General features: G+C 41.3%; 1 long non-coding RNA gene across 1 annotated transcript; it reads right to left on the bottom strand.

Annotated features, from left to right (window-relative positions):
- On the bottom strand, positions 1–27,196 carry LOC132342331 (uncharacterized). Its single transcript, XR_009490663.1, has 3 exons — positions 26,932–27,196; positions 3,030–3,117; positions 1–784 (listed from the first exon to the last, which is right to left on the bottom strand). It is a non-coding gene; the product is annotated as an uncharacterized lncRNA (long non-coding RNA).
- Between the last annotated feature and the right edge of the window lie 584 nt (positions 27,197–27,780).

Below are 27,780 nucleotides of genomic sequence, written 5' to 3'. Positions count from 1 at the left end.
GTTACATGTTGCTAATAGTGGGGAAGATGACACAATCAGATACCTTTCCTTTAAATGTCAGAGATAAGTACAAAGTGTCAAGGAGTCAAAAATGAAGGGCATATCTCAGCCTTCCTGGAGGAGATGAGGCTGAGCTAAGCCTTGAAGGATGAGCAAAAGCCAGATCCAAGTGGTGAGAGGAGCCCTCTTGGCTTATTCGCTGTGGTATTTCTAGCACCTAGCACATGGTAGACATTCAATCCAGTGCATTTATAAAAGAAATCTCAGCAGAGGAAATGTTGTAAGCACACACACACACACACAAAACATGGGAAACTATAAATAAATCAGAATTACCAGAAGATTAATCCTTACCCTTTATGGGGTCACAAACCCCTTTGAAAAACTAGTGTGAATCATGGATCTACTCTACAGTAAAATAAATATACACTCAAAAATTTATGGATAATTTTAGAAGATACAGATATTAAGAATCTCGGTTGTAGAAAAAAGAAAAGGAACAAAAAAAGAATCTCTGTGGTAGGGAATTGGGAGCATTGAGATTTTTAACAACATGCATTTGTTTTATTTTGTTTTGTTTTAAACTAGGAAATTACATAACTGAAGATTTACTTTGGATGCATCATGAGGTGTTGGAGAATTCTATGGACAGAGGAGTCTGGCAGGCTCTAGTCCACAGGGTCTCAAAGTGTCGCACATGACTTGAGCGACTATCACTCACTCACTCATTCATCGTGAAACGTAGGGTAGGGCTTCCCAGGTGGCTCAGTGGTAAAGAATCCACCTGCAATGCAGGAGACAAGGGTCATGTGGGTTTGATCCCTGGGTCAGGAAGATCCCCTGGAGAAGGAAAGGGCAACCCACTGCAGTGTTCTTGCCAGGGAGATCCCATGGACAGAGGAGCCTGGCCGGTTACAGTCCATGGGGTTGTAAAGAGTCGGAGATGACTGAACACGCACCCACTACCACATCACGAGAGATTGGGTTAGGGAGCAAGGAATCTGAGACCCAGGGAGGTGAGATTAAAAAAATATGTCCAGGGTCACTTGGAGCAGTGCGTCTCAAGCTTTAATATGCATACGAAGCACTAGAGTGCAATGGACTGAATCTTAGAGTCCCCTTAAAATTCCTGTGTTGAAATCTTAACCCCTCAGATGATGCTATTAGGTGAACTTCAGAGTTGCTTAGGCCTTGAGTGTGAAGCTCTCATGAATGGCGTTAGTGCTCCTTAGAAGAGGTTCTACAGAGCTCCCTAACCCCTTCTAGTATGTCAGGATACAGCAAAAAGACAACTGTCTGCGAACCAGGAAGAAGGCTCCACCAGACAACAATCTGCTAGGACCTCGATTTAGACTTCCCAGCCTCCAAATCTGTGATGATTTTCTGTTGTTTATAAGCCACTCAGTCTATGGCACTTTATTATAAACAGTCTGAATGGACTATGACACTATTATCTTTCTATTTAAAATTAAAAAAAATTTTTTTTCAAGTGGACCATTTTAAAAGTATTGAGTTTGTTACATCACTGCTTCTGTTTTCTGTTTTTGTTTTTTGAATGCAAGTTATGTGGGATCCTAGCTCCCTGATCAGGGATCAAACCTGTATCCCTGCATTGGAAGGTAAAGTCCTTAACCATTGGACTGCCAGGGAAGTCCCACTATGTACATTTTTAAAATGCAAATTCTGATTCAGTGGAGCTAGGATGGGACTTGAGATTCAGCACTTCTAACAAGTTCCCAGGTGACATTGCTGCTGCTGGTCCAGAGACCAGCATGTAGGCGAAAGTGGCCTGTCCTCGGCTCTGCAAGCCTGGAGTAGTGTAGTCGAAACCTCTCATCAGCAGTTGTGAAATTCAGATGCTCTGAAAACCAAAAGCACTTTCGTAATTTCTTTGGAGGCAAACTTGAACTCACGTGAGACTATGTATAATCCTATTTTGTATGAATATTCATGTTTTCATTCTAAAAATATCAATGTGTTTGATTATGGGAAGCTGCTTTAGACTCTGTTGGGGGTGTGATATTATATGAGGTACATGACCGTACTAGAATATAAAAATTCCAAATTTCAGGGAATGTATTGGCACAGCCACTATGGAAAACAGGGTGGAGGTTCTTTAAAAAGCTAAAAATAGAATTGCCATATGATCCAGCAATCCCATTCCTGCGTATGTATCTGGAGAGAACTCTAATTTGAAAAGATACATGCACCCCAATGTTCATAGCAGTGCTATTCACAACAGCCAAGACACAGAAGCAAGTTAAATGTCCATTGACAGATGAATGGATAAAGAAGACATGGAATATATATACGGTGGAATACTACTCAGCCGTAAAAAGATGAGATAATGCCGTTTGTAGTAACATGAATGGACCTAGAGAGTATCATACTAAGTGAAGTGTCAGACAGAGAAAGACAAATATCATGTTAGCACCTATATGTAGAATCTAAAATGATATAAATGAACTTATTTATGAAATAGAAGCAGACTCATAGACATAGAAAACAAATTTATGGTTACTAAAGGGGAAAGGGGGGCAGGGATAAATTAGGAGTTTGGGATTAACAAATGCAAAATACTATATATAAAATAAACAACAACATCCTACTGTATAGCACAGGAAACTGTATTCAACATGCTGTAACAAACCATAATGGAAAAGAATATGAAAAAGAATATATGTATGGTTGTATAACTGATTTACTTTGCTATACACTGGAGGCTAACACTATACATAAACTATACTTCAATAAAAGCAAACCCCAGAAAGTTCCAAAAAGAAAAAAATATTCCAAATTCTGAAACATCTCTGACTTGGAGTTTGTGGCAATCTGAGGGATGCTTTCCCTACCCATTCACATAATCTTCCTTCTCCTGGGAATGGTTCTCCATTTCACAGAACTGGGCCTAACCTGTCCTTCTTCTCCCAGCTCCCCCAACCAGTCACAGAGAATTTGATCAGGGTGGATACCTGACCCAGATTGGGCCAATTGGATTCGGTGTGTGGGAATTTAGAATTGGCACTCACCAGTGCTTGTCTCCTTTGGTTGCTGGCATTGAGGCAGGTGAGAGGTAGCCTTTTCCAGCTGCATGTCTGAGAAGCAGAAAAAGCTAACCTGTAGAGAGGAAAAAGTGAAGAAGGTGTGGGACAGGAATGAGGTCCGTGCTGCCTTGCAGCGTGAGAAAAAGGCGGGTAGCCTTGGGAATGTGAGATGCAGACGATGAGCAAGGGCGGCGGATTCGGTCCTCGGTGCTTTCTGGTTTCTGGTTCTAGTCCTAATTGCCCTTTCTGCCCTTGAGTTCTCTGACACCCCATTACCATCTTGTAGTAAATTCCTACTTGTGTTAATGCTACCTAAAGTGGGTTTCACTGAATTGCCTTAACTAAGACACTAACAGAATAATTTTTTAGTGCAGTAAAAAATTATTTTAGACTCTGAGAATGGACCTGCAAATCAAATTCCCAGGAGAAGTTTGATTAATTAATTTCCATACAGACTGATTGCCAATGGGACCAGAATCCTCCGACTTACAGGTCAGCCTGTTCTCTCCCAGTGGGAAAATCTACATGGAAAGCCACATTATAATGAGAAGGCAGCTTGATGAATGCAGACAGAGCCAGATAATTAGGGGATCTGAGCGGGCTGTGTGCACGCGAGGATGGTCGGAGGCACTTTCCCGGGAGGTCCAGGATGTGCTGAACCTGCCATGTGGTGTACATGAGTGTGTGTGCTAGGGCATGCTTGGAAAACAGATCAACTCACAGAAACCAGTTCACCCATAAGTCAGGTCAGCATATGAGCCATTAACCTAGAATGAGTATTTGTTAAAAAACATTTCATATGTGATGGAATGGTTTCCACAGCTTTCTGAGTATTTTCCCCCTAAGATGACTGGCAACTCTTTTATGTTGTACAGTTCTGTTCCATCTTTTTTCCTTTCCGTTTCCCTTTCTCTTCCCCTGCCTCCTTCCCTCCCTTTCTTTCTGCTTTTATCCCCATCTCTCCCTTCTTTCCTTTCTTTTCTAACCCTATTTAAGATCACCTCTATCCACTCCCTCCCACATCAACCTTGTCCCCATCATCTCCTAGAGCCTGAGACTGGAGATTGGGTCTTCAGGGGTGAGCTAGTGAAGACCAGGAATAATGTCCAATGGGGAAAATGGGTGGATGTTGAGAATGATGGGTGGGAATTTTGGAGGAGGAGCTGAAGGTCAAGAATCAGACCCTCCAGGTGACTTGAAACACCAAGATCAAAGCAGCAGGTACAGGACCCGATAACAAGAAGTCAAGCCAGGAGTCGAGGATGGGACGAGACACTGAACTGAAGGGAGAACAGGCTGAAAGCAAGTGAGGAGATAATAACAGTTGTTCTGTATTTCCATTGCTCATGAACTATCTTAGAGTCCTCTGTTTCTTTAAAATCATATTACGTATCTTTTGGAAAATTTTGTGCAATGTTGAATTTGCATAAATCTGGAGTTGCTCAACTAAGGGAGTGTTTTACTTATGATTCATCGTCTTGGTCCCTTTTTAAAAACTTCTCCTGCATGCTGTTTGTTGCCTGTTTCTCAGACATTTGTGTACTAGATTTCAGTATTAAGGAAATTATCCCAAATTCAATGTTTATTGCTCTGTAGTGAGACATTTCTGTGTTGATAGGGGGAGTGGAAAGATGAGACAAATTCATCAGAAATGTATTAAGCTCTACTGCAGTTTCTGACATCTAAATGATGAAGTAATATTACTGGACTACAAATATTACCCCACACATTATTTTAAAAGCTTTACGAAAAAAACTGATTTTTAACCAAGACAATTTGTTTTCACCATAAACACGGTATATACCTGTATCTGTTTCCTGTTGCTGCTGTAAGTTATTACCATCAGTTAGTGGCTTACTTTCACTTTTCACTCTCCTGCTTTGGAGAAGGAAATGGCAACCCACTCCAGTGTTCTTGCCTGGAGAATCCCAGGGATGGCGGAGCCTGGTGGGTTGCCATCTCTGGGATCACACAGAGTCGGACATGACTGAAGTGACTTAGCAGCAGCAGTGGCTTAAGATAATGCATACTTATTATCTTATAGTTCTAGAGGTCAGAAGTCCTAAAATCAAGGTGTAAGAAACTTCCCTGGGGGTCCAGTGGTTAGGACTCCACGCTTCCACTTCATGGAGCATGGGTACGATCCCTGGTTGGGGAACTAAGATCCTGCATGTCACACAGCATGGCCAAAAAAAGAATAATACTTAGAAATAAGTTTAACAATGTGCAAAACATAAAAATAAAATATAATCAAGGTAGGACTGTGTTTCTCCTGGAGGCTCTCAGACAAAATCTATTTCCTACCTTTTCCAGCTTCCAGAGGTGGCCTGCATTCTTTGGCTCATAGTTCCTCCCTCTGTCTCCAATGTCAGCAGTGAAAAATCTTCAAATCTCTCTGGCCTCAGCTGCTGCTACTGTTATCATATCTTTCTTTCTCTAACACTCCCGACTTCCTCTTATGTGATTATATTGGACCAGATAATCCAAGATAATCTCTCTCTTGAGATCCTTAATTTAATCACATCTACATTGTCCTTTTTACTGGGTAAAGTAACATGTTCACTGGCTCTGTGGATAAGGATATGGATATCTTTGGGGAGTCTACAATAATACTCATTTATCCTATTTGGCCTACCATAATAATCACTCATAGGTATTAATAAAATACAGTCATAAAAATAGAAAGAAAAATATAAATCATGGTTCGACTACTGAAAGGTAGACATAATGAACATTTGTTCCATCTTTTTAAAATGAACAGTTTTACATAGTTATGATTATACAATGTATATGTATGTACACAATTTGGAACTGCTCTTTCACAAAATATTATATCATAGTACATTTTCCATGTTAGTGTACAGCCTGACCACATAGCTTTATTGACTACATGGTATTCCATTGAATGAATATACCATATTTCACTTAAGCCTTTTCTTTTTATCATTCATAGTGGCTCTTATTAAATGGCAGGAATTCAGTATTGCCAAATACTGCATATTTGATTTCATTTAAGAAAATTGGTTAGTGAATTAAGAGAATAGCATACTTTGCCCAATATTGAATTCAGTTCTCTAACAGAGATCACTTTTAATCAAGTACAAAGTCTCATACAAAACATGATGATTAGAATATCAGCAACTGTAGATCCTGGAGAAGAGTGATCTGGGAAAAATCAAGGGACAGTGGTAATTTAGCAGGACCTCACAATAAGCAGGAGGAGTCATGAGTCTCTTTCATTGAACAATACACACATTTTAGAGCTTTCCTTTTTTTAGATTGAATATTTCATGTTGATTAGGTTCCTCTAGCTAGAAAGCCAAAGTACTATTTTCATTTCCTTCTTCCTCTCCTTTACTTTCCTTCCTTCTCCAAAGAGGATGGATGAACACAAGTTCACCTCATGCTTATTAACCTCCCACATCTGGACACACCACCTCGTGTCCACACAAAGAGAAAACCCCTTGAATGATTCCTGAACAGCTTCACCAGTTGTCTAACAGCTACTCTGTGTCCCTCTAGACTTCACTGAGGACCTGCCAGTCAACCCACCATGTGACAACACAGAAGAGACTCAGTGTTTCTCCAAGGCAAGCTGTTTTTTTTTTTTTTTTGGTATGAGATAGAAATATTGTTTCATTTCTCTTTCAGTAGAATTAAGTTGTGACTCTGATGGTTTTTGTTTCATTTAGAGACAGTTCCCTTTGTTGGGATAATGTAGATGAGAGTCTTATTACCAACTCATGATTCCTCAGTCCACAAGATACTAAAATTTTTAGCATCCATTACACTCTGTAGAGTACAGATTTCTCTCTCCTGCAGCAACATTTCTTCTAGGAAAAGAACTGTGCAATTTCCAGCCTAAATGGACTTGGAGTTCCATCCTCCAGGCACAGGTCTTGCCTTTCATCCTGAGTATGTGTGTGCTGATCTTGCTGGGTTCCCTGGACTCCACACTGCTCCTCATCAGGTTTTCTACTGTCACCAAATGAACCAAAGGCTGTGCATCTATGTGATCTTACCCTCATAGCGTCTTCTCTTCTGTACTTGCAGGTGGCCCTTTCAGGATGTGAAAGTGGTATGTATTCTAGAATCATTCCCTTTGGAAGAAAAAACTTTGTAGATGAGAAAGTTGGGGCTTTCTCGCTGGTTTTAGTGTAGAGGCCAAACTGATTCCAAATTCCTGCTGGGAATGAGTATAGGGGCCCTGGTGATAGAAAGTAATTTACAAGAGATCAATGTGGATGATTACTGTAGTTCCAGGAAGAAGCTGTATTATGGTTAATAGTGTAGGTTTGTGTCCATGGGACTGGGTGTGTTTTTATGTATAATGAATAGTGTGATTCTTTGTGTGTTTGAATTTTTGGGTTGTGTTTTCCAAAATATCTGTCACCCTAAACGTCACTGTTAGTGGTGTCAACCCCAAAATATTTCCCATCACAATGTACCATGAATGTTTATGTGTATAAAAATAAAATAAAGTATATACATTCACTGTATCCATTGATTTTATACCAAGTGAACATCCCTTTTCCCAGGAAGACAAACCCCATCACTACTGAGGAAGATGTTTACAGGATTCTTTTTAATTTTTATTAAAAATTTTATTGGCTGTTCTTGGCCTTCGTTGCTGCCCAGGCTTCTTTCTACTTGCAGAGAGCAAGGGCAACTCTCTAGTTGTGGTGCGCAGGCCTCTCGCTTTAGTGGCTTCTTTGTTGCAGAGCATGGCTTCCAGGGCTCTTGGGCTTCCATAGTTTGGCACGTGGGCTCAGTAGTTGTGGTACATGGTTTAGTTGCTCCACAGCATGTGGAATCTTTCCAGACCAGGGGTTGAACTCCTTTCTCCTGCATTGTCAGGTAGATTCTTAACCACTGAGCCACCATAGAAGTCCTATAAGATTCTTTTTTTTTTTTGAATGTTTCAGAACTTTAACTTATTTGGAAATGACCTAGCTATTCAATACACTGTCGTCACTTAGTTTAGCACAAGGATAGAAACTCAGGTAACTAAAACACCTGGAGAAACGATTGTAAGTTCAGTTCAGTTCAGTTGCTCAGTCGTGTCTGACTCTCTGGGACCCCGTGGACTGCAGGACGCCAGGCTTCCGTGTCCATCACCAACTCCAGGGGCTTGTTCAAACTCACGTCCATCGAGTCAGTGATGCCATCCAACCATCTTATCCTCTGTCGTCCCCTTCTCCTCTGCCTTCAATCAAGACTATTAGAGGCAGATATTTTAGAGTATAATTATTGTTAATAGTTTATCTAAAAGCTCATATCACATTTACATTTTTTAGTTTTGTTGTTGTTGTTTAGAGGTACTTTCTTGTTGACAAGCTTGTGACAGATATAACAATATAGCAATTTTTAACTTAGAATAAACCTAGGCACTATGAACATTTTTTTTTTAGTAGCTATTATTATTTTTTTATTTTATTTTTTAAAATTTTATTTTATTTTTAAATTTTAAAATATTGTATTAGTTTTGCCAAATATCGAAATGAATCCGCCACAGGTATACGTGTGTTCCCCATCCTGAACCCTCCTCCCTCCTCCCTCCCCATACCATCCCTCTGGGTCGTCCCAGTGCACCAGCCCCAAGCATCCAGTATCATGCATGGAACCTGGACTGGCGACTCGTTTCATACATGATATTATACATGTTTCAATGCCATTCTCCCAAATCTTCCCACCCTCTCCCTCTCCCACAGAATCCATAAGACTGTTCTATACGTCAGTGTCTCTTTTGCTATCTCGTACACAGGGTATTATTACCATCTTTCTAAATTCCATATATATGCCTTAGTATACTGTATTGGTGTTTTTCTTTCTGGCTTACTTCACTCTGTATAATAGGCTCCAGTTAGCCTATGCCTTTTCTTATTGTTTTAATTTTAAGTTGTTTTTAATTTTTTAATATTATAAATATCTCTGTGACAAGTGTTTTTGCTTTAAAGATTTTTTGCTTGTATTTTCCCTTAAGGATAGAGTCCAGACATGGACTTACTTTATCAAAGTCTTTTTACAGCAAATGTTTTTCCAAGAGTTTATATAAATTTTCAGAACCATCAAGATATATGTTAGTACCCATTTTACTACATTCTCACCAGCACCAAATAAAACAGCAATCACAAAAATAACTTTGCCAATCAGGTAGGTAGAATAGATAATTTCGTTTTGTTTTAATTTGCATTCATTTGTTTACAAGCGAAAGTGAACATTTTCTCATGGGATCATTTGCTAGTTATAGTTCTTTGATGAATTATTGATTCATGCCTTTTACATTTGGGAGTCAAAATAGTTTTTAACTTAATTTGTCTATCTAATAGCTATACATTTTAAAAGTTTATTTAGTATTTGTGATATTTGCTATAATATTTTCTCTTGTCTCTCATTTATATCTTTTATGTCTAGAAGTTTAAAATGTGTACATTGTCTAATCTATCCATCTTTTCTCCCCTCTTTTTCTTTGCTACTTTAAAAATCCTCCTGTTCCTGCAGCAACATGGATGGACCCTAGAAATTACCAGACTAAGTGAAGTAAGTCAGACAGAGAAAGATGAATATCATAGGCTATCACTTATATGTGGAATTTAAAAAGATACAAATGAACTTATTTACAAAATAGAAAGAGACTCACATACATAGAAAACAAACTTACGGTCATCAAAGGGGAAAGGTGGGGGAGGGTAAATTCGGAGTATAGGATTAACAGATACATACTACTAAATATAAAAGAGATAAAAAATAAGGACCTACTGTATAGCACAAAGAACTATACTCAATACTTTGTAACAACCTATAAGGGAAAAGAATCTGAAAAAGAATATTTAAATATGTGTAAACTGAATGTGCTATATAACAAACTGACATGATATTGTAAATCAAATATACTTCAATTAAAAAAAAAGAAAACTAGACTAGATTATTCTAAGAGACTGGCAAGGGCCAGGCAGGTTGACCTCTAATTTTTAAAATTAATTAATTAATTTTGCTCCTGCCTGGGCTTTTCTCTAGTCGCGGTGAGCTGGGGCTACTCTTAGTTGCAATGTGTGGGCTTCTCGTTGTGGTGGCTTCTCTTGTCGCAGAGCTCTGGCTCCAGGCCTGCAGGCTTCAGTGATTGTGGACATGGGCTCAGTAGTTGCAGCTCCTGGGCTCTAGAGCACAGGCTCAATAGTTGTAGTACATGGGCTTAGTTGCTCTGCGGCATGTGGGATCCTTCTGATCAACTCTTGTCTCCTGCACTGACAGACAGATTCTTTACCACTGAGCCACCAAGGAAGCCCCAGGTCAACCTCTAATTTGAGCCTAAATGCCAATCTATAAATTGGTGGCCTGACTCTATACGTGAAGGAAGGAAAGTAAAATGTGTCCTGGGTTGAGCATCTGAAAACAGAGTCAAGCCTTCCTTTAAATATTGGGTTATTTTTTTGTAATTAAAAAAAAAAATTCTATTGGAGTATTGTTTCTTTATGACAATATGTTAGTTTCTGCTGTACAGCAAAGTGAATCAGTTTCTATCTACACAAATCCTCTCTTTTTTTAGTAAATATTGTTATTTTTATATCAGTGAATTAAAATATACTTTTATTATGTTTAAAATCCTCCTGTCCCAATGGTTAACTGTGTAGTACATTTAATATTCTTCTTGTTTTTCTTATGGTTTTTAAAAGTGTTTCCTTAATCCATCTGGAATTTATGTTGGCATGAAATCTATGGAGAGGATCTCACTACTTGCTAAATGTTACCCACAGGAGGGGCCTGATTTGCACTTTCTGAGCTCTTTGCACTGAGCCATCTACCTTTTCTCTGTTCACTGAAAAGAAAGGAGAGTGGTAACGGAATTGGTGTGAAATTCTACATTGGTTTTCCTAGTGATAGGGAATAACCTCCCTGTTTTCTGAATGTGTTGAATTTTCTTCAAATATTCTCACCTTCTGATTAGTATTTAAGCTTAAAAATGAGACAAGAAGCTTTAGATAAACTATCTGAAATATATTGAAAGTACTCAAAAATGGGAAAATAGAAAAAAAAAGTCAGTCTTTTAAAAAAGCACTGGAAACCATTCTATCAGACATGAAATATTGTAAATTTAAATTCTAGATGAGTTAGTTTAGGTAATTTAACCAAGAACTGACACTCTTTCCTCTGGACAATAATTAGACCAGCACCATCCACTGGAAATAAAATGTGGGCCATGTGTGGAGTTTAAAGTTTTCTAGCCCAACAATATTAGAAAAGTAAAATGTAGCAGGTGAAATTAATCTAAATAATGTATTTTATCTAACCCAATATATCTGAAATGTCATTTCAACACATAGTCTATGTTAAAATTCTTGAGACAGCTTATGTTCTTTTTTCCCCATACTAAGTCTTTGAAGTCCAGTGAATATGTTTCACTTACAGCACATCTCATGAATGTGGATTAACCTCATTCCAGATACTCAATAGCTGTGGGACTAGTAGCTGTCTTATTGGATAGAGCAGCTCTGGACACAGTGACACATTTTGGCTACTGGACTTTTTCCCTACACTCCATGCTGAACAATCTTTAAAAAATGTCTTTTCTCAGGGCTGAATATAGCTGATTAGCTTTTGGTATCATTGGATTATCAGCTGCTCTGGAGGCTAGGTGGTAAAGCATCTGTCTGCCAATGCAGGAGACACTGGTTCGATCCCTGAGTTGGGAAGATCCCTTGAAGAAAGAAATGGCAATCCACTCCAGTGTTCTTGCCCGGAAAATCCTGTGGACAGAGGAGCTTGGTGAGCTACAGTCCATTGGGCTGGAAAAGAGCCAGATACGACGTAGTGACTAAACAACAATCCTTTGATTACACCCACTTTAAACATAACTCTTCTCACATACAGATGACCAATAAGAACATGAAAAGATATTCATCATTGTTAACTATTAGAGAAATACAAATCAAAACTATGATGAGGTACCACCTCACACCAATCAGAACAGTCATCATGATAAAGTCTACGAATAACATGCTGGAGAATGTGTGGAGGAAAGAGAATCCTTCTATACTGTTGCTGCTGCTGCTGCTGCTAAGTCACTTCAGTCGTGTCCAACTCTGTGCGACCCCATAGATGGCAGCCCACCAGGCTCCCCCGTCCCTGGGATTCTCCAGGCAAGAACACTGGAGTGGGTTGCCACTTCCTTCTCCAATGCATGAAAGTGAAAAGCGAACTCGAAGTCTCTCAGTCGTGTCCGACTCTTAGCGACCCCATGGACTGCAGCCCACCAGGCTCTTCCGTCCATGGGATTTTCCGGGCAAGAGTACTGGAGTGGGGTGCCATTGCCTTCTCCACCTGTACTGTAGATGGAAATGTAAACTGTTGTAGCAACTATGGAAAACAGTACAGAGGTGCCTCAAAAATTTAAAAATAGAGTTGCCATATGATTGAGCAATTCCACTCCTGGGCATATATCTGGGAAAAAAAAAACATAATCCAAAAAGATATGTACACTCCTATGTTCTTGGAAGCACTATTTACAATAGCCAAGACTTGGAAACAGCCTAAATGTCCAGATTGACAAATGAATGTTAAAGAGCTGCAGATGGTGACTGTGGCCATGAAATTAAAAGACGCTTGCTCCTTGGAAGAAAAGTTGTGACAAACCTAGATAGCATATTAAAAAGCAGAGACATTACTTTGCCAACAAAGGTCTGTAGAGTCAAAAATATGGTTTTTCCTGTAGTCATGTATGGTTGTGAAATTTGGACCATAAAGAAGACTGAGCACCTAAGAATTGATGCTTTTTGAATTGTGGTGTTGGAGAAGATTCTTGAGAGTCCCTTGGACAGCAAGGAGACCAAACCAGTCAATCCTAAAGGAAATAAATCCTGAATATTCATTGGAAGGACTGATGCTGAAGCTGAAGCTCCAATACTTCAGCCACCTGAAGTGGAGAGCCAACTCATTAGAGAAGACCCTGATGCTGGGTTGAAGGCAGGAGGAGAAGGGGGCAAAAGAGGATGAGATGGTTGGATGGCATCACCGACTCAATGGACCTGAGTTTGAGCAAGCTCTAGGAGATGGTGAAGGGAAGGGAAGCCTGGTATGCTGCAGTCCATGGGGTTGCAAATTGTTAGACATGACCGAGTGACTGAACAACAACAATATATATGTGTGTATATATATTCACACACAACAGAATACCACTTAGCCATAAAAAGTATGAAATAATGCCCTTTGTAGCAACATGGATGGACGTAGAGATTATCATACTAAGTGAAGTAAGTCAGAGAGAAAGACAAATACCATATGATATCAGGCAATTCAGGCTGATAGAGATCCAATCTTGTGTCTAGAATCACCTCATCTGGTAGAAGCAGACCTAGGAAATCATGCTCTGGCTCTTGAAGCTTCCACCTCACTAGATACAAGGCACTTTGGGTCACATTTAATTTCCCAAAACAAACCATAAGAACACATCCAAGTTCCAAGGGGATAGAGAAGTACAAACCCATCATACACCGAGCAGGAGAACCAGGTTATCTGTGAGCTTCCCTAATGCCTGGCACATCTTGGAGAAAAGGAGCCACGACCAGTACATACTATTATTCTAATGTCACAGATAAAAAAAACCCCTGAGAGTTAAAGAAATAGCTCATGGTCACTAGCAAGTAAGTGGAGGTGCTGAGGTTGTGGTTTAGGTTCTTATGACTTAAAACACATGCTCTTTGTACCACATTAGTCTCCTAGGATCACCTGCAACATTTCCAAAAAGAATCCCAGGTTTTGGGGCATATCTGTCCTTGGAGTCATACCTGGAGCTGTTTTCATGCTCCTTGCTATCTGAATTGGCACATCAAACATGTCCCTGCTCCGAGTCCTTCATAGGTTTTCCTGCTTCACTTCTGACAAACTCTGCTCAGAGTCAATTCTGTGCATCCACAGTTCTGCCAAAGTGCCCACTGTGGTGTCTTTTTCCTAAGGCATGCGCTTTGGCCCATCATTTGTATATATAGCAGTATCACTGCTTTATGGATGTTTTCTTGCAAATATCCTCTGGTCATATTTCAATTCAAAAGAAATTTGAAGAACATTGTTTTGCACGACCTTGGAGGTCTTGATAATTTACAAATAGCTTGTCTGTCTATTTTGTTTCTTGACAATAATGTTCTAGGGGAAGGAAACTAAAATTTCTTGGGAACTCATTGGGTGTCAGGAACTGTTCTAAGCATTTTCATAAACTTTTATTCTCATTTATTCTTCATAACAACATTCTGAGAAAGGGGTTATTATTCAGAAGTATAACTCCTGAATCAAAACTAAACTCTAATCAAAGAAGATGATTAATGTAAAAAAGAAAAAAACATTTGGTCTCAGATATCTGAATAGGAATAATAACACTTTCTTTATCCCTTAATTACTCTCATGGGGAGTTTTTCACCCTTTGCAGTATATTTATAATTTCTAAAGGGTGTGTTTGACCATCCCTGTAGAATTGGAAATGAATATTTGGAAATTGATTGAGAGTGTATCATTTAGGACTCTCTTGGTTGCAAATAAAAAAAACTCAACTTATCCTTGCTTAAGCAATAAAAAGGGAATTTATTGGCTTATGCAACTAATAAGTTCAAGGATAGACAGATCTTTGGGTATAGTTTGATCCAGAGGCTTAATACTAGAACCAAATCTCACTCTATTTATTGGTACTGGTTGTCCCTATACTGGGTTTATCTTCAGACTCTAAGCAGTGGAAAAGAAGGTTTTGAGCAGCCTTTTGTCCTGCATTTAAGTTCAGTAGAAAATCCCATGGACGGAGGACCCTGGTAGGCTGCAGTCCATGGGGTTGCTAGGGTCGGACACGACTGAGCGACTTCACTTTCACTTTTCACTTTCATGCATCGGAGAAGGAAATGGCAACCCACTCCAGTGTTCTTGCCTGGAGAATCCCAGGGACGGGAGGCCTGGTGGGCTGCCGTCTATGGGGTCGCACAGAGTCGGACATGACTGAAGTGACACAGCGGCAGCAGCAGCAGAAAAGAGTATGTGTTTCTCTCTCAGAAGTCCCTCAAAAGGTTTGTTGTATTTCACTGACTGTGTTTAGGTCAAAGTTTATCCTGTAAGCAATTAGTATGGGCCAGGGACTATGATGCTATAATTGATCAGGCCCGAGTTCATGCCCATCCCTGGAATTAGGGATTAGTCACCTTGCCCTTTGTACAGGGACTTCATGAGCGTGAGGGTGGGTTCCAGAGAGGAAAATAGGGGCACAGAAAAGAAAGTTATACGCATGCTGCATAGTGAAAACAACTGATGCCCAGGACAAACAGTACTTTAAAATCATCCACTCCCTTTTTGACCCCTTAGAATAGTCTACAGTATAAAAAGCGTTTTGTGTTACATTGAGCTTAACTCACAAGTTTACTTCAAGGATAAAGACAAGTGTCCTTTAGAAGATAAACATTTATCCAATAATCACTATGAAACATGAAAACTATATTTTCTTTCAGCTGTCAGAAAGCTTAAAGCTTTATTAGTATTCAATGACAGAGACTTTCTTTTTCCAAATTCTTACTACAATTGTTTATCTTATCGATTTTATTTTTAATCCAACACCTTTCTCTTACACCATGCTAGGATGATTCAGTGCTGAAAGCACATACAAATCAAGTTCTCAACACAGCAAATATCTTCTAATTCTTTCAACATTTTGTTTGCTTCTATCAAACTTAAAAAAGAAAAAGTAGTTTGGTATCCACTCTAAGTCCAGTTAACCCTTTGTCTGATTCTTTACACTTGAGTAGGACCCATCTTCCATTAGGGGCATTGTAGTACAGAGGGATCAGGCCTGGGCTTGTCCTGAAGATCCCAGATGAGCCCTCAAGATGATACCTTATGGTGTACGATATCAGATTTGTGATCTCCAAAGATTTAGCTTCGGGACCAGAGACCAGGCTTGATCACTTCAGACCTTCGGTGAAGCAGAGTTTTATTAAAGTATAAAAAAGGACAGAGAAAGCTTCTGACATAGACATCAGCAGGGGGACCGAGAGTGCCCCCTATCTCATATTTTTAAAAAATAACTTCTCTCTTTACTTTAAAAATACATTCTTGCAGAAAAATTGAAGAATATAGGGAAAAAACCTGGATAATAATTTTTCTTTTTTTCCTTGTGTTTATGACATTAAGTTCTTTCATGTGCAAAATTGGGATAATACCATGCATACTATGTAAAAATTTTAATTTAGCAATATATTGTATTTTGTCATATTTTTAGATGTTATTGTACATAATTTTTGGAGAAGGAAATGGTGATCCACTTTAGTATTCTTGCCTGGAAAATTCCATGGATAGAGGAGCTTGGTTGTCTACAGTGCATGGACTCACAAAGAGTTGGGCACAAGTTAGCATACATATATGATTTTAAATGATTGCTTAGTATTCCCCAATAGATGTATCACAATTTACTTACAAATGTGTCCCAGCATTTTTTCCATATTACATAAATATCAGTTCAGTTCAGTTCAGTGGCTCGGTTGTGTCCGACTCTGCGACCCCATGGACTGCAGCATGCCAGGCTTCCCGACTCCCGGAACTTGCTCAAATTCATGTCCATCGAGTTGGTGATGCCATCCAACCATCTCATCCTCTGTCATCCCCTTCTCCTGGCTTCAGTCTTTCCCAGTATCAGGGTCTTTTCCAGTAAGTCAGTTCTTTGCATCAGGTGGCCAAAGCATTGGAGCTTCAGCTTCATCATAAATATAGCAAAGGACACCTGCTGTGTACAGCTGCAGTTAATTCCTTAGGATAAATTTTAGAAGTGGATGTGTTCCCCAGGAAAGCTATACCACCACATACATTTTCATAAGCAATTTTTTTCATAGCCGGCAGAAAAGTAAAAGAAATATCAGTATTTTGTTGCTACTTTGTACAAGAACCCTATTCTGTGCAGTTGTATACATTTAGTAATTTCCTGGGAAAGGTCTCCTGATTGACAGTTGAGTTGTCCTTGAAAAGTCATTTGGCAGTTTTGATTTTCCATCTGCTTTCTCATTCAGTGGGCAAAGGGCATGTTTTCCTTAGATGACTATTCCTTTCCTGATTTGGAATCATATGAGGCCATTAATGCTTTATGACCAACATTTAGAGGGAGCAACCTACAAAGACTGGGAAAATTCTCAGGATGCAAGTCGGAGCAGACTTCCTGGAGGCGGCAAGTCTTGAGTGGGGAACTGAATTTCGGTAGAATCAAGTAAGCCAAAGAGGAGTAGATTGTATCACTTTGTGGGGACAAAGGCCATCTGGAGCACTTTGCCATAAATCAGCATAATATAAAACCACAGGTACACAAAAGGAATAAAATGCAAAACTTAAGCTATTTTCCCATTAGTGAACATAATGCTTTTTTGACCAACAGTTTACCCTCCTAAGAGGCCTCTTTTCAGAGTGTGGCCAGTATCAGCAATGTACCTTCTATGGGCTAGGCTGACCTACATTCTTTTTATTAAGGAATGAGATGACTATTTTAGGACATCAAGAACTGGAGACTAGAGAAAGGAATATTCTTTGTTTACTTTATTCTCTATGAAAAGCATTGCCGAGCAGCATTCAGATGTGACCTGTGTTGGTTTGCATCTTTTTACCCAGAATGGGGTTGTTCCGGCAGTTTTTGTATTCTAGGACTTCCCTGGCTGGAATGGCCCACCTGGTCTTAGGGAGTGAAGACAGAAGTCATTTGCCGGCAGCTCTTGCCTGAGTCCTCTGAACACTATCAGGCTATTACGTGATGGTACTATTTACCACCCCTGGGGAACAAACTGGAGTGTTCCTCTGTTTGATGTAGGCAGCCTCAGAGGGGAGGCTTTCTCTACCTTTAAGAAGAATATTTAAAGGAGAAGTGAATATAATTTTTGGACACAGAGAAATTATTGCAGCAATCTTGTACCCATTTCAAGTTCCACTGGTTACAAGAAGCATAGTCTTCTGAAAGTATGCCCACTGACTTGGTGTGATGGTTTCCCATGAGAAGGAAGACATTATCATTAACTACATGAGGAGTGTTAGCAGGTGTTGGGTCCATCAAGCAGAACTTGCTCAGGACCTTCCAGCCGTCTTATGTCAGGTTAAGCTGGTAACTGAAGAAACACCAACTACTTTCACTTGAATTGGAAGCGCTCCAAAAATATTGCTCCTGGTGAGTCATGCAAGGATGTAGTCAAAGAGCAATTCCAGACAGGTGGGAAGGAGAGGCTTTCGGTCACTGTGCGGTTTGAGGTTCCCCTGGGATAAATAGCTAGCCTGGGATCAACAGCAGTGGCACTTGGCCTTGCCCTCAGGACTCTGTGGGATCTGGGTCTCAAGAGTCAACAAGGTCCAGTCCTAAAGTTCCCCGTAAAGATGGCTCCTGGAGGGAAAAGTGGACACTCGTGGGCTGCAGACTGAGCAGTCTCCAAAATAAGTCCGTGTTTGTCTTTGAGGTCCTCTTGCTAAGGAGAGGACTGCTGTGCTCTTTATTCCTGCCACAGCACCTGGCCCACAGTAGTTACCAACATCTGCTGGAGGGATGAATGGATGCATGAGTGAGGCTAGGCTAGGGGCAGTCCTAGCCATCCTGCTTGTCTGGTCTTCACGCATATGTGTGCAGCGCCTTCCTTCAGCAATGAAGGATGATGTGACAGAGGCTGCTATAGAGTACAGAGGCTATGAGCGTAGGATTTGGGTCCTAATCCTAACTCTGTCCCTGGTTTGCTATGTGACCTCAGACTAGTTACTTGATTGTTGACTTCCATTTCCTCACATAGAAAATTGATATAATAAAGTATTCCTCATTTGGCTCAGGAGAGTAAAATAAGATAATGCCCATCAAACAGTCAGCTAAGTCCCTGGTACACAAGAAGTGCTCAGTGGGCCCATCTGGAATTCTCTGCATTTGCAGATGCAATGCTTATAGACCTGGAGAGTTAGCCTGGCGGGTGGGGGAGATGGCACACGTCACTGTTTCTAGAGGGGATGACATGGTGGGTTCTGGACCCTGTGGTGTCAGCCAGTGTAGAGCAGGGCACTCAGGATTATCATCATGTGTGTAGACCACAAATCATGAGTGAAAGGCTCTGAGGCCATATGTATGGGGATGAGGCCAGGGTTAGACTTGATGGAGTCACACCGAGCCAGAAGCAGATCTGCTTGATTCCCTGGATAAGAGTTATAACTGATTTCATAGGAGATGAAGAGCAAAAGGGAGCTATAGCTGGATTTAGCTCCGGCCTCAGCTTTGGGCTTCCCTGATAGCTCAGTTGGTAAAGAGTCCACCTGCAATGCAGGAGACCCTGGTTTTATTCCTGGGTCGGGAAGATCCCCTGGAGAAAGGATAGGCTACCCACTCCAGTATTCTTGGGCTTCCCTGGTGGCTCAGCTGGTAAAGAAGCCGCCCGCAATGCAGGAGACTTGGATTCAATCCCTGAGTTGGGAAGATCCCCTAGAGAAGGGAAAGGCTACCCACTCCAGTGGAGAATTCCGTGGACTGTATAGTCCCTGGGGTCACAAAGAGTCGGTCATGACTGAACAACTTTCACTTTCAGCTTTGATGGGGCTTCCTCATGAATCAAGACATGTGTCTGCTCATGGATGGCCCCTCCCTGTCCAGCATTTTTATAGGGCCATGATGACTGTTAAACTTGATTCCAGCAAGATGCACCACTGGGTAAATTTTATTGTGAGATCTCCACGCCAGGAACTTCTACAATCTGTCACTTGAGAGAGCCCCAGAACACTGATATAAGAGCCAAGCTCTGCCCTGTCAGGGTGATGGTTGTGTCTGTGAAATTTTAATTGCTTAGGCGTGAGTGATGGTGCTGTGAGTGATTGCTGAGTTACACCATTGGTAATCAGTCATTCAGCCAACAAACACCATTTTCCTTCCTTGCTTTCCTCCTCGGTGAAACTGTAGCAATGAAAGACCACTTATTTGGACTCACAATATGCCAGGAGCATGGCATGATTCTATGCAGACTTTTTCCTCCTGCTTGCGTCCATACACAGAAGTGACTCTACGTATGAATCCCAGGAGGGTTGGTGACTCTTTACTATTCCCAGACCTACCTTTTAAAGCAGTGAGGTTACTCAAAACTCCAGCATAGAGGCTGGATTTAAATGCCAAGCAGGAACACTTGAGAGAAGATGTGTATTATAGCAAGTGTTTAGCATCTTTGTGCATGAACGATTCTATCAGAAAATGGAATAATTAAAACCACCCACTGTAGCTTAGAGGAGCTCCACCCACTTAGTGGAGCTCATGCAAATAAATACACTTTGAGATCAAATCCCAATGTCCCTGTGTATGGGGTACAAGTCTCTTGGAGTTTCTCTTTCTCCAAGGAGTCAGAATGACATGGTGAATGCTGAGTTTTGAATTAGAGATTGGGATATTGGGGTTCAAAATTCTGGCTCTGTCACCTACCTGCCAAGGGACTCTGTGAGGAGTACTGTTTCCTTGTCTGTAGAACAAGGGGCAGTCCCTAGGATGACTCTAAGTTCTAACATTCTAGGAAATGGAGTTAGTTTGCAGAGTCTTAGGAAAAGGAGTACATCAAGACTGTATATTGTCACCCTGCTTATTTAACTTATATACAGAGTACATCATGAGAAACGCTGGGCTGGAAGAAGCACAAGGTGGAATCAAGATTGCCGGGAGAAATGTCAATAACCTCAGATATGCAGATGACACCACCCTTATGGCAGAAAGTGAAGAGGAACTAAAAAGCCTCTTGATGAAAGTGAAAGAGAAGAGTGAAAAAGTTGGCTTAAAGCTCAACATTCAGAAAACGAAGATCATGGCATCTGGTCCCATCACTTCATGGGAAATAGATGGGGAAACAGTGGAAACAGTGTCAGACTTTATTTTTTGGGGTTCCAAAATCACTGCAGATGGTGATTGCAGCCATGAAATTAAAAGACACTTACTCCTTGGAAGGAAAGTTATGACCAACCTAGATAGCATATTCAAAAGCAGAGACATGACTTTGCCAACAAAGGTCCGTCTAGTCAAGGCTATGGTTTTTCCAGTGGTCATGTTTGGATGTTGACTGTCCAACCAGTCCATTCTAAAGGAGATCAGTCCTATGTGTTCTTTGGAAGGAATGATGCTAAAGCTGAAACTCCAGTACTTTGGCCACCTCATGTGAAGAGTTGACTCATTGGAAAAGACTCTGATGCTGGGAGGGATTGGGGGCAGGAGAAAGGGATGACAGAGGATGAGATGGCTGGATGGCATCACTGACTCGATGGACGTGAGTCTGAGTGAACTCCGGGAGTTGGTAATGGACAGGGAGCCCTGGCATGCTGGGATTCATGGGGTCGCAAAGAGTCAGACAGGACTGAGTGACTGAACTGAACTGAACTGCACAGTCTTTTAAAAATATGGAAACAATGTAACAACTGTTCAAATTAGAGTATTTTTGGTAACTCTGGGGGTGGTGGTCACAGACATTTGGCACTGGATAGTAAAATCTCACTTTTACTTCACTTTCATGCATTGGAGAAGGAAATGGCAACCCACTCCAGTGTTCTTGCCTGGAGAATCCCAGGGACGGGGGAGCCTGGTAGGCTGCCGTCCATGGGGTCACACAGAGTCGGACACGACTAAAGCGACTTATAAGTAGCAGCAGCAGCAGTAAAATCTCAGAGATACAGAACTCAACTCAAGTGCAAAGTCCCTAAAACCACTCAGTTGTCAGGAGTTTTTAATGTGAAATTCTTTGATGGACAATTTCATGATATTGGTAGATAATGACTTTGATTAAACTAATGCTCTTTGGAATTTGTTTGCAAACTCTAGTCTTATTGTTATTTTTCATTACTATTAGTAGGAGAAAAGAATAGTGTCAACTATGCATTCAGTGTTTACTGAATGCTGGTGATATACTAAGCACTTTGTATACTGTGTTAACCATTACCTCACTCAGTTCAGTTCAGTCGCTCAGTTGTATCCGACTCTTTGCGATCCCATGAATCGCAGCCAATACCTCTATTATTGCCCCCATTTTACAGATGAAAAAACTACAGCTCAAAGAGGTTTAGAAGATTTTTCAAGGTCCTATCATTAGTAAATAGATATACTAAGGATTTGAATCTGGCTCATTCTGACTTCAAATTCACACTGTTTTTTTCTGGCTAGAAAGCTAGAGTTTTGTAACACATATGAACAGCATCATTATAATCCACACACATTTGCAAACTGTCAGCTGTGGGCAGAAGGCAGGGGAGGAGAAATCAGATTTAGTCCTTGCCTTTATAGTCGTCAAATTTAGAAGATGGAGCATGTCTGTAAATGATACAACAGTATAAAGCAATAAGTGGTGTTGATTGTTAAAAGTGGAAGGGCTCAGAGGTAGGAAAAATCCCTGAGGGTTCTGAAAAAGCTTTATTGACAAACGGGGACTTCATTTGGATCCTAAAGAATGAAAAGATTTGGAGAAGGCAGGGAGAAGAAGAAAAATAATGGAGGCAGGGGGAAGGGTAAGAGCAAAGCCCTAGAGATGGGAGTGTGCTTGGTGTGTTCTAAGAACACTGGGAGGCATGGTTGCCTGACAGTAGCATAAGCTTTGGGGAGCAAGAAGGAAGCTGGGTCACCAGCTAAGGACTCAGTCTCCTCTGTGAAGAGAGTTCCCTTAAGCAGGTGCACATGTACTGGCTATGTCTTCTTTGTAAAACAAGAAATGAATAACTTCTACAGAGATAATAAATTGTTTCTTCTACACAAAAATGCTGACTCAGATAGTTTAAGAAACTCTGCTAATAAACAAGCAGCCACTTAGAGGATATTTGTAAATCTCATCAAAGACTCACATGTGCTTGGCCATACTAATGAAGAAAATTAATAGGCTGTCTTCCATACTGCTCATGTTAAATGGTTACACATTTATGAATAAGAATTGGAAGCAAACAGAATGACTGAAAAAGCTGTGTTAGGATGGTGGCTTTATGAGTGATTTTCTTTTCCTCTTTAAACTTGACTTTAAAATTACTGCTAAATGCTAATTGCTTTTTTTTTTTTAATGAGCTCAGTCATGTTAGGATCCTAAGGAAATTTCTGAATTGAAAATTACGTTTTTTGCAAATTTTAGTGGCCAGAAATTTAGATTTTAAAAGTTCATTAAATGGTCTGGAAGGATTAATATTGTTAAAATGGGCATACCACCCAAAGCAATATACAGATTTAATGCTACCCCTATCAAAATATCCATGACAATTTTCACAGAACTCAAACCAATAAATAATCCTAAAATTTGTATGGACCCACAGAAGACCCTGAATAGCCAAAAAAATCTTGAGAAAAAAGAACAAAGCTGGACATATCACACACTCCCTGACTTCAGATTATGCTAACAAAACTACAGTCATCAAAACATTATGGTACGGGCACAAAAAAGACACAGAGATCAACGGGACAGAACAGAGAGCCCATAGAGAAATCTACACGCTTAGGGTCAATTAATCTTTGACAAAAGAGGAGAGATTATACAAAGGAGAAAAGACTGTCTCTTAAATAAGTGGTGCTGGGAAATCTAGACAGCTATATGTAATGGAGTGAAATGAGAACATTTTCTCACACCATATACAAAAATAAATTCAAAATGAATTAAAGATGTAAACATAAGAATGGACATCATAAAATTCCTGTAAGACAATATGGGGCAGAACACTCTCTGACATAAATTGTAGCAACAACTCTTTTGGATCTGTTTCCTAAGGCAAAGGAAGCAAAAATAAAAATAAACAAGTGTGACTTGATTAAACTTAAAAGCTTTAGCACAGCAGAGCAAATCATCAACAAAATAAAGACAACCTACTGCTTGGGAGAAAACATTTGCAAATAAAGTAACTGATAAGGAGTTAATTTCCAAAATATAGAAACAGTTTATACAACTCAATATCAAAAAACCAAACAACCCAATTTAAAAATGAGCAGAAGACCTGATAGACATTTTTTGAAAGAAGATATACAGATGGCCAATAGCCACATGAAAAGATGCTCAACGCCACTAATCCCCAGAGAAATATAACTCAAAACCAGAATTAGATATCACTTCACATTGGTCAGAAGGAGCTATCATGAAAAAAGTATACAAATACCAAGTGTTAGCAAGGTTGTAGAGAAAAAGGAACATTTGTATACTGTTGGTGGAAATGTAAATTGCTACAGCCACTACGGAAAACAGTATGGACGTTCTTTAAAAACCTAAAAATAGAACTGTCGTATGATCCAGCAATTCACTGCTGGGTATTTATCTGAAGAAAACAAAAATACTAATTTGAAAAGACACATGCACCCTAATGTTCATAGCAGCATGATATACAGAAGCAAAAATGCGAAAGCAACCTAAGTGTCCATCAACAGATGAACGAATAAAGATGTGCTGTACATATACAATGGAATACTACTCAGCCATAAAAAGAAATTCTGCCCATAGGGGATTATGCTGAAAGACATACTGGATGTTATCACTTACATGTGGAGTCTAAAAAACAGAGAATGAATATAACATAACAAAAACAGACTCACAGAAAATAAACTGGTGGCTATCAATAGGGAGGGGAAGAGGAGAGGGGTTAGGTAAGGGTAGGGGATTAAAAGGTGCAAACTACTGTATATACAATAAATAAGCTACCAGGATATATTGTACTACTCAGGGAAAACAATCACTATTTTATAATAACTTTAAATAGAGTATAATTTACAAAAATACGAAACCACTGTGTTGTACACCTGAAACTAATATAATATTGTAAATCAACTATACTTAAATTTTAAAAAGTGCTTGCTACATTTATAGGTACTTAGTAAACAAATGTTGTTGGAGTTTGAATAGCTTGGGAAAAAATTCATTAGAGAAAAAATCTGCAAGAAATCAAAGGAGATTGGACACAGCATTTGTTGGTCTGCGTTGCCCTTGTGTTCTTTGGCTGCCAGGGGAGCTCCTATTCACCTTTCAAACACCCAGCAGGCTTCACCTTCTCTGTGAAGCCTTCGTACCCACTCTGTCCACTTATACCCCAACCCCCCTCACCTCTCTATTTGTCCTTAGTGTTTTATATCAGAAGGGAGCAGTACTTTGGGGTCAGTTAGGCAGCTTTGCTATTTGTTAGCTGTGCAGTTAAGTTATCTAACTGAGCCTCAGTTTCCTCATCTGCAAAATGGAGATGAAACCTTTTGTGCAGATGAGGATTGAAATAAGATACCATAAAATGCTTTTGCCAATTTACAGCATTTGGTCATTGCTCATAACGTGCTCAATGTTTCCTTTCCTAATTATCCATTTTTATGAGTTCATTTATCACATTGTATTTGCCGTTTAGTTGTTTTTCTCTCTCACCAGCCCATATAGGGCAGGGACAACCGTTCTGCTTATCTCTGGCACCCAGTACCTGGCACACACTGGGCTCTAAATTAAATGTTTACTGAAGACGGGAATGGAGGGAGCTGCCTGGAGATCTGGGGTAGGGGCTCCTTGAGCTCTCCTCTTCCCCTGCAGCCCTAGCTTTATGCTTATTGGCTAAGCCCCCAGAGGACCCCACTATCACCCATGAGCCTGTTTGGAGTCTTCTGACAGCTTCTGCCCTGGAAACAAAGGCTTCTGCAGGCATCTGGTGAGGGCAGAACAGTCCTGAACTCCCTGCAGCTCCTGGCCTTCTCGGATGGCCCAGCCCCTGTGGAGCCAGTTAGGCCCTATAGGCCCGGGGAGGGCCTAAGGCTGTGGCTCAAAGTGCTGGAGTTGACAGCAGAGCTGGTAGGGTGGCTGCACTCCATATGGAGGCCCCTTGGCTTCTCAGTTGGGTGGCCTCCAAGCAGGGACCGGCCCCTTTGGCTCTGCTCCAGGATTTCTGCAGTTTGTCTGAAGGCAGCAGAGGGGGCCAGTGGAGGCCCCCGGGCCTCCACTGGCAGGACCTGAGGCCCAGCCTGAGGAATAAGATCCTCCTACCACTGCAGGGAGCTGGGGAGACAGAGCTGCTGGGCAGGTCGGGGAGAACAGTCCCCAGCAACCTGAGGAGGCAGCCCTCAGGAGGGAGGTGGGGCAGGATTTGGCGGGAGAAGCCTTTAATGAGGACTCAGAGGAGAAAGAAGCCTAAGGGATACAAGCGGGGAGGCTGGCGGGAAGGGCCCAGAGGCCCCCAGGCCTTGAGGCTCTGACGCAGAGAGGAGGGAACCAGGGCAGCCAACTGACCTCCTTCCGGGAGTTGGGGAGAGGCCAGAGAGGAAGTGATGCTGGGTTCCGGGAGGGAGAGCGACAGTGAAGGCTGGGGAAAAGAAGAAGAAGGGAAGAAGTGGGGAGAAGAGAGGAGAGAGAGAAAGGCAGAGAGACAGAGACAGAGAGAGAAACAGAAAGACAGGGAAACAGAGAGAGACCAGCAGACACACACATGCACGCACGCACGCACAGCACACACAAATCAACAGAAAGAGAGCTAGCTGCAGAGAGGGAGTGAGGTGGGGAAGGGAGAGAAGGAAAGAGGCAGGAAAACCTAGAGAGAAGTCGGAGGAGGATAAAGGGGGAAGGGAGAGGGAAGAATGCTGGGAGGGGAGCAGAAAGGCAGGTGGGGTGAAGAGACGGAGCCAGAGCGGGAGGGGAGGCAGCTGCGAGGCAGAGGCTTGGCAGGCAGCCCTGAGGAGGAGGAGGAGGAGACTTTGAGGAGGCCTGTCTGCAGTTGAGACAGAGAGCACTCCCTCTCTGCTAAGTCACTTTAGTCGTGTCCGACTCTGTGCGACCCCATAGACAGCAGCCCACCAGGCTCCCCCGTCCCTGGGATTCTCCAGGCAAGAACACTAGAGTGGGTTGCCATTGCCTTCTCCAATGCATGAAAGAAAAAAGTGAAAGTGAAGTCGCTCAGTCGTGCCTGACCCTCAGTGACCCCATGGACTGCAGCTTACCAGGCTCCTCGGTCCATGGGATTTTCCAGGCAAGAGTACTGGAGTGGGGGGCCATTGCCTTCTCTGCTCCCTCTCTGGTATCGCCAAATAAAAAGGCTCAGCAGTCCAGGAAGTCATGTTTCTTGGTCTGCGGAGTCACTTGGTCAACAACAGGGCGGATTATGCCCTGATTGCTGAGTACTTCCTGGAGGTGGCAGTGGGAGCGGGCAGATTCATTGCCTGGGTGCTGGCTGAGGGTCACAGATGGAAGGAGGCGGTGTTTGTTTATTCTTTTATTTGCTCGACAAACATTTACTGAGCAACTGTGCTGGGCACTGCCCCAGGCTCTAGGGCTTCAGAGACACAGCCTCAGCCACATCTTGTGAGCAGTCTAGTGGGGGATACAGATGAAGCACAAGCCCCAGCAGTACAACCAGGGTCCAGTTACTTAACTGCTCTGTGCCTCAGTTTCCTCATCTGGAAAATGGGGTTTATTAGGAGACCTATTCTATAGGGTTGTTTTGAGGATTGAATGAAATCATCTATGTAAAGAACTAACTTGGTGCCTGGCACAAGATTATACTCTGAAATCTGAAAGGGTTTACCTATCAGTATATATATATATTTTAAAATTTTATTTATTTATTTCATTTTTGGCTGTGCTGAGTCTTCATTGCCACCCTTGGGCTTTCTCTAGTTGTGCTGTGTTGGGGGCTTTTCTCTGGTTGCAGTGTGGAGGCTTCTCATTGCAGTGGTTTCCTTTGTTACGGAGCTTGGGTTCTAGGCACGCAGACTTCAGTAGTTGTGGCTCACTGGCTTAGTTGCCCCACGGCATGTGAAATCTTCCTGGACTAGGGATCAAACTTGTGT

This window comes from Bos taurus, chromosome 15, assembly GCF_002263795.3.
Source record: "Bos taurus isolate L1 Dominette 01449 registration number 42190680 breed Hereford chromosome 15, ARS-UCD2.0, whole genome shotgun sequence".
Taxonomy (NCBI): Eukaryota; Metazoa; Chordata; class Mammalia; order Artiodactyla; family Bovidae; genus Bos; species Bos taurus.
This window is presented reverse-complemented; position numbering and strand designations above follow the sequence as displayed.